Below are 7,904 nucleotides of genomic sequence, written 5' to 3' on the forward strand. Positions count from 1 at the left end.
TCCCTCTGACGTGTCTCCCACCATACCCCTGGGTCTTCCCATGCTTTCTGAACTGCCTCCGCTCATTCCCTCTCCTCTTCCACTTCATCCTCTTCTTCCTGGCCCCCCCCCCTTCCTCTCTGTCTTTTTTAACATGGTTCTGCTACATATCCTAGGCTGGCCTCAACCTCACTATCCCCCTGCCTCAGCCTTGGAGGGCCAGGATTACACCACTGTGCCATCCTACCTACTTTTAGCCTTCCTTACCTTGCTCTCTTACTCCTAACAATCTTCAAACAAGCCCTGCCAACAGGCATCTGGGTGGCCAATAGCAGGTATTAATTAGTCCGGAGTGGTGTGGTTGCCAATTGATTGATTGACTTAGGTATCTACTCCCTGCTAAGCCTGGCTGTGTTCCTTTAAGACGGGTTATACCACCTGGTGGCAGCCCTTGCTCTTTGGCAGCCAGCTTGCAGGTCCAGGTGCCAGCAATCTTGCTCTCTGCTGCCCCCTTCTGGCGTGAGAAGGCTAAAGCCATCCAGCTTATGCCGGGAGCTTGACTAACTTTACCCACAGGTCTGGAAATAGTCCCCTCATGTAATACACTTCATTTATTTTTTATAGAAATATTATCAATCACCTGTAACTCAGAAAACTCTAAGGACTGTCAGAGAAGGGACGTGTCTGTTGGTTCCCTGATATACTAGGGTAAGCAAGTGGCTGGTGTTATCTTAGGGATGGAGATATTCTGGCTGGCTGAATCGGTAAAGAGAGCACCCACCCTTTGTCTTCATCTCTCAGTGCGTATTATTGCACACTGCCTTAACACGTAGAATCGAAATCTCAGCATGTCAACTAGATTGTGGGACCTTCAAGGGCAAGAACCACTGAAAAGCCATGAGGCTGGACCTGGCCTGTAGGTGAGTTAGTTCACACTTCCTCAGCATCAGCCCCAGAGTTTTCAACTCTACTCTTGAGTTACCTTTCCAATGTCAAGAATTAGGATTTTTCGAGTAAAGGTGTAAATCTCTGGTCTCTTTCTGGGTCTGACTTATTTCTCTTAACATAATAACCTCCATTTGCAACCATTTTCCTTTTTCTTATGGCCGAATACACTTCCACTGTGTACACCACGTACCACATTTTCCTTACACAATGGTCTGAAGGCAACACTTTAGGCTGTTGTCATTTCTTAGCAATTATGAACTTGGTTAGGTTTAATCCTAGGTATTTTTTTTCTCTGCAAATTCACTATTGGTTATATAGAGCTGCTGTGGAATTTGTATGTTGATTTTATGTCTTGGTACTCTTCTGGAAGTGTTTATCAGAGCTCAGAGAGTTCAGGTGGTGCTATCAGGATCTCCTTTTCCCCCTTAAACATAGCTAGTCTAAGAGCTTCATGATTCCTCTGATCCTCGATGCTCCTGCTGCTGGCTAATTCGAAAAATGACTTATTTATTTTTAGTTTATGTTCATTCATGGTTTGTGTGTGTGTGTGTATTGAATCCCTTGAAGCTGGAATTACAGACAGCTGTGAGCTGCCATGTGGGTGCTAGGAATCGGACCTAGGTCCCCTGGAAGAGCAGCCAGAGCCTTTAACCACTGAGCCATCTCTCCAGCCCCACTATCTGGATCATTTAAGCGTAGGTCCTGCCATCTGCAGACTTGACTTCTGCCTTCGCTTTTTGTATTTTCTTTATTGATTCCTCTTTTCTTACTGCTCTACTTAAGACCCAAGCACTCTATTGAACAATAGCAATGAGAGTGGGCGCTCATAGTGAGTATCTGATTTTAAAGAAAATTTGTTCACTTTTTCTCCATTAGTACAATTCGGGTATATTTTTATTATGCTGAGGCATATCCCTTTCATTCCTAATTTATTCAGGACTTTTTTTTTTATTTAACCAGAAAGACACATTGGACCTTGTCAAATACCATCTTGTGTTTATTGAGATGATCATGTGATTCTTGCCTCTTTGTTATAGAATATGTATTGATTGGTAATTATGCCCCCTTGGGATGAAACAAACTTAGTCATGGCTCATAATCCTTTAAAATATATTTTAAATAGAACTCACAAGAGATTTATTGAGAATTTAAAAACATATATGCACCAGGGAAATTAATTGTCTCTAGTTTCTCTGTTCGTTTCTCTTTCATTTCTCTGTCTCTGTCTCTCTCCTCATCTGGTTTTGGTAACCAGCAAATATTAGCTTTTGTAGAAGGATGCTCCCATCTTGTATGTGGTCTTATGGTACCCCAATACAGCTTTCACTGTACAATTTTGTCTGATTTCCATGTTCCTATGATGTTGCGGGTCGGCACACTTTTATTCAAAAGCCTCATAAGTGCCCTGGGCAGAGGTCCAATATCCATGCAAGGCTGAATTTATGCCCTCACCTAAGATTTTGTTGAGTTTTCGCCTGGAATATATGGAGGGTCCTTGCAGGCTTTTCAACAGGCAGGGAAATGACCCAGGAAGAGGCTAGGATGAAACTCAGTTCAGCCCATTTTAGGTGCCCAGTGCTGGGCCAGGCCTTCTGGAGCCTGACCAACAGTAGGTCTATTCTTCCCACTTTTAGGTACAGGCAGTCTTGGAGAACTCAGCCCTGTGCATACCACAAAGCATAAGTCACATTTACATTGAAGTCCTTTACAAACTACATATGGCTTTGTCGGTAAGACAGGTTCTAGTTGACTCAGAAACAATGCCCAAGATAAGGGTCTGGGGAGAATGACTGAGGTAAACACAATGCCCGTGGACGTCAGATTTGGCCTGGCCCTAAGATAACACAGAAGTCCCTTAAGCTATTGTAAATTATAATGACATCCCTCACAAGGATGCGGCGTGTTATGTCCCAGAAGTAATGCTCAAGGCTTTAGGGGGAAAATCTGGGATAGACAATCTTCTATGAAACATGGGTGGAGCCTGGCTCAACAGGTAGCCAAAGGATCACCAGCTTGTAAACTACACAGCATTGCATGAGGAACGGGTTGCTAGTTTCTCCAGGGCTTACCTGTATGCACAAGGACTTTCTTCCCTCCACAGGAATAGAACCAAAATTAAGCTTAAGACACTGTGCCCCTTCTTAGAATTGGGAACAAAACACCCAGGGAAGGAGTTACAGAGACAAAGTTCGTAGCTGTGATGAAAGGATGGACCATTTAGAGACTGCCGTATCCAGGGATCCTTCCCATAAGCAGCTTCTAAATGCTGACACCATTGCATACACTAGCAAGATTTTGCTGAAAGGACCCAGATATAGCTGTCTCTTGTGAGACAATGCCGGGGCCTAGCAAACACAGAAGTGGATGCTCACAGTCAGCTATTGGATTGATCACAGGGCCCCCAATGGAGGAGTTAGAGAAAGTACCCAAGGAGCTAAAGGAATCTGCAACCCTATAGGTGGAACAACATTATGAACTAACCAGTACCCCAGAGCTCTTGACTCTAGCTGCATATGTATCAAAAGATGGCCTAGTCTGCCATCACTGGGAAGAGAGGCCCATTGGACTTGCAAACTTTATATGCCCCAGTACAGGGGAGCACCAGGGCCAAAAAGTGGGAGTGGGTGGGTAGGGGAGTGGTGGGGGGAGTGTATTGGGGACTTTTTGGATAGCATTGAAAATGTAAATGAGGAAAATACCTAATTAAAAAAATATATATATATAAAGAATCTGCTCAGAAAACAGTGCTCAAGGAAGTATTGAGTACTTTATTAGAGGTCTTTAAATCTGCGAGTCATCTTTCTTCTGTTTGCACTCTGCCCTTGTCTTTTCTACTCATTTGTGGGAGCTCAAGTTTCAGGTCACGTGTCAATTGTGTTTTCCTGCTCACCGCACACCCCAAAAGGTAGAATAGTAAAGGCTTTCCCTTGCCAGCTGAAAGCTGAAAGTTTCTTCTGGTTGTCCTTACAGATGGAATTGAGAAAGAAAAAATAAAGCATTCGCAAGACTGAGTGTTGCATACCAGATACCAGGAGATGTATTCCTTTGCCTCGTATGGCTGGATTCTGTACATACTTGCAGCCTAAAAGGGTATTTGGCTTTCCGGTTTATCACGTGGGACGTGCTGGTCTGCACAGCACCTTGGGAACCAGTGGCTGAGGAGCTGGCTCTCTGCTGAGCCTGGTGCTCAGGTGACACTCTGAGCCCATATCTTCAGATTTATCAGAAAGCCAAGGGAGGGCTTTCCAGAGCGAGCCTGGGTGGAGTTCTTTCCCAAGGGCTGGCTGGCACTCAGGGAAGAAGTAAGAACTTGATTCACGGGATGCTCTCTGCCCTCCTCCACTCTGACAGCTACCACAAGGACCAGAGTGTGCCTCCTGATCCTAGAATGTGAGGAATGTTCCAGAGCCGGATAGGCATGAAGCCATCCACAGAGAGGCAGGGAGGAGCTGCTCCCCAGGCCAAGGCTTGACAGCTCATGAGCTCTGTGGAAGCAGGTGGCTGCCCACCCCACTTTCCTACCTCCCTACTGTTGCCTGGATACACAAAGTTGTGCGGCACAGAGAGCCAGCTCTTCCATCTGTGGTATGTCCAGTGGAGGAGAGGAGAAGGGAGGTGTGGTCACAAAGGGACCCTGCCCAGCAGTCACATTCCTGACCTCACAGTCCTGGAAGGAGGGTGTTATTAAAGGGACTTTTCTAGGGAGCAGAGCTGACCCTGGGGCAGGAAACATTTATTGATCTTTTAAATGAGATAACTGTTTCCATTGATGATTTCCATTTGACCTCCACTCTTATCATTATTAGTTTCATTTTATATGCTCCTTACGTTGGATTTAATTTCTTTGCTTAGATGCCTGCCCTGTTTGAGTCTGAATCTTAGAATCTGATAGTGTAAGATCTCCTCTGCACACTTCCTCTGCAGCCTTGCCATGCGCTGTGTTTCGACTGCTTTCTGTTCAAACCACTTTTAAGAATTTTTTAAAATTTTATTTATTTATTTTTACTTATTCACTTTACATCCCACTCACTGCCCCACCTCCTGGCCACCCCTTCCCACAGTCCTTTTCCCTCCCCCTGCCCTCTCCCCTCACACCACTTTCTAGTTGTTTTTTGTCCCCTCTCCTGTCCCTTGAAATACTCAGGAGCATTTTCCAGATGTAACGTTCTTATCGATTTCTGGTTTAATTCCTTCGTTGTTAGAGAACACGCTTGACTGATTTCAACCCTTTAAAAATGTATCAACATTTGTATTTTGTCCCAGAATGTGTCTTATTTTGATGGCTGACTCATATTTACTTGAAAAGAATATCTGTTCTGCTCATTTCTGGTGACGTGTTGTATAAATACCAACGAGGCTGAGCTGATCAGAGTCTTGGATGAGGTCTTGCGTTACCTTACTATCATTTATCTGCGCCTCCTGTTAATCACCGACGGAGATTTTTCTAGCCCCTTCAACTCCCCTACTTACTGAAATCAAGACTTCTACTAAAGCCTGCAGGAAGTGTTATTGTTGTATACACCTGCTACTTCAGGGCAGGAGAGTTAGGTGTTCCCTCTTAAAAAGTTAAGTGTGGGGCTGGAGAAGATGGCTCAGCGGTTAAGAGCACTGCCTGCTCTTCTGAAGGTCCAGAGTTCAAATCCCAGCAACCACATGGTGGCTCACACACCGTCTGTAATGAGATCTGATGCCCTCTTCTGGGGTGTCTGAAGACATCTACAGTGTACTTACATATAACAATAAATAAGTGTGGACAAAGGCACTATAAACAATAATAAATCAGTGTTCCGAAGCATGTTTTAAACATAGTGTGTTTGTGTGTGTGTGTGTGTGTTCATGGTATGTGTGGAGGGACACTTAGGTCATGCCCTCGTGTGGGAAGAGTTCAGAGAATGACTATGCACAGTTAGTTATATGGGTTCTAGGGACCAGACTGAGGCTGCAGGCTTGCATGGCAAATGTCTTCACACACTGGCCCCATAGACGTATTTTTAAAAAAGATTTATTTATTTTATGTATATGAGTACATTGTAGCTGTCTTTAGACATACAAGAACAGAGCATGTGATCCCATTACAGATGGTTGTGAGCCACCATGTGGTTGCTGGGAATTGAGCTCAGGACGTCTGGAAGAGCAGTCAGTGCTCTTAACCACTGAGCCATCTCTCCAGCCCTCCCATAGACATATTTTTAAAGCTATACATTGCCATAGTTAAAAACAACTTAGAGGTTCTTCTAAACGTTAAAAATAGAAGTGCCACATCCCAAGGATAATGACAAAGGTTGCCAGGAGACAGCTGCATTCTTAAACGAACTGCAACACTGTTACCATAGCCAGAACACAAGTGTCCATCTCGAAAGAAACAGCTAAGGGCAATAGGGATGTATTTGACTACAAAAAAGAGTGAAGTCCTATACTTTGTGACAATATGCTTGGAACTGGGAGTCATTATCTAAGTGAAGTTGACCAGGCACAGAAGGACAAGAACCACCCAATGTCACACATACACACAATCTAGACGTTCCCATCTCATACAAGTTGAACGTAGAATGGCAGTGGTTGTCAAGGGCTGAGGAGAACAGATAGGGTTTGAGGGGGCTGGGGGAAAGGTTTATCAATGGGTCCTGAGTTACTGTTAGATACGAATAAGAAGTTATGGTGTCCTATTATGCTGTAGGGTGGCTCTAGGTAGCCATAAGGCGTCAGGCACTTGAAAAAGCTTGATAAGTCTTCTGTTTCAAACACCACTCAGACCCAGCAGCTTTCTGAGTCACTTGGTGGATGGACCAGGAGAACACACCTAAGGGCAAAGGCAAAATGCGCCGTCTCCAAATCCCGAGTGCCTACTAGGTGCCCTTCTGCTTCTTTGGTGGGAGAGACCATGTTCAACTTATCTTCACATTAGAAGGAATGACTTTTAGTCTTCCCCAGCCCTTGGTTCATCAACATTTCACTGAGGTGGCCTTTAAATTTTGGTTGGATTTATCCCCACCCTCTGGTACGCATATGATTTAGCATCAAGTCCATTCATCGCTACCTAAGGGTTCACTTAGTCTAATAAGCAAAATGTCACCTCTACAAAACGCTATTATGATATCTTATGGAAGAGACAGACAATCAAGGTCCCTGATAACCAAGTTATGATGTAGGAGTTGAACTGTATTTCTGGCTTTGCCATCAGTTGGCAAATAGCTATTGGTGGTTCTTAGGGACGCCTAAGAGACAAAGCTTCATACCAGGTATCAGGAGATGTGCTGGTTTGCTCAAGCCAGAAAAACCACATCTGTGCAGCAGCTGCAGCTGGAGTCATTAAGTTTGTGATAATCACCTGTTGCGGGTCTCAGTAGGGGAAGAAGGGAGGAAGGAGGCCTTTGGGATCCATCATGGGCAAACCACTAGGTGGCAGCATAGCTTAATTGTTCTCAGAGTTCTGCTGTCTGACTCCCCCCATGAACGGCACACTGTTTCACTATCCTCTGTAAATTTCTTTTTCTATTTCTGTAAAGAATAGTGCCGGAATTCTTATGGAGATTACAGTGGATCTGTAGGGTGATTTTGGCAGGACAACGACTTCTTGTGCATGTGTGTGTGTGTGTGTGTGTGTGAATGTGATGCCTGTGTGTGTAATGTGTATATACATGTGTGGGTAGTGAACCTGGAGCTAGGATGGTATAATAACGTGCCCTAGTGATACCCACCTTTATTCTAGATTCGCTGAGAATGATGAATATTTTGTGATGCTTGCATAGAAAGCTTTGTTTAGTCCGTTTGGTGTGACGCCATTTAAAATCCAGTGTTTTGCTCTCCTCTTTTGGGATGACCTGTCTCCTTGTGAGAGTAGGGTATTGAAGCCACTCACTATTTCTGTATTGGAGCCGTGGCTTTATATCTAGTGGTGTTCTGTTCTCTATATGGAATTGGCTACACATATATTTGGTGCATACACACACACACACACACACACACACACACACACA

This window comes from Mus caroli, chromosome 18 (genome assembly GCF_900094665.2).
Source record: "Mus caroli chromosome 18, CAROLI_EIJ_v1.1, whole genome shotgun sequence".
NCBI classification, from domain to species: Eukaryota; Metazoa; Chordata; class Mammalia; order Rodentia; family Muridae; genus Mus; species Mus caroli.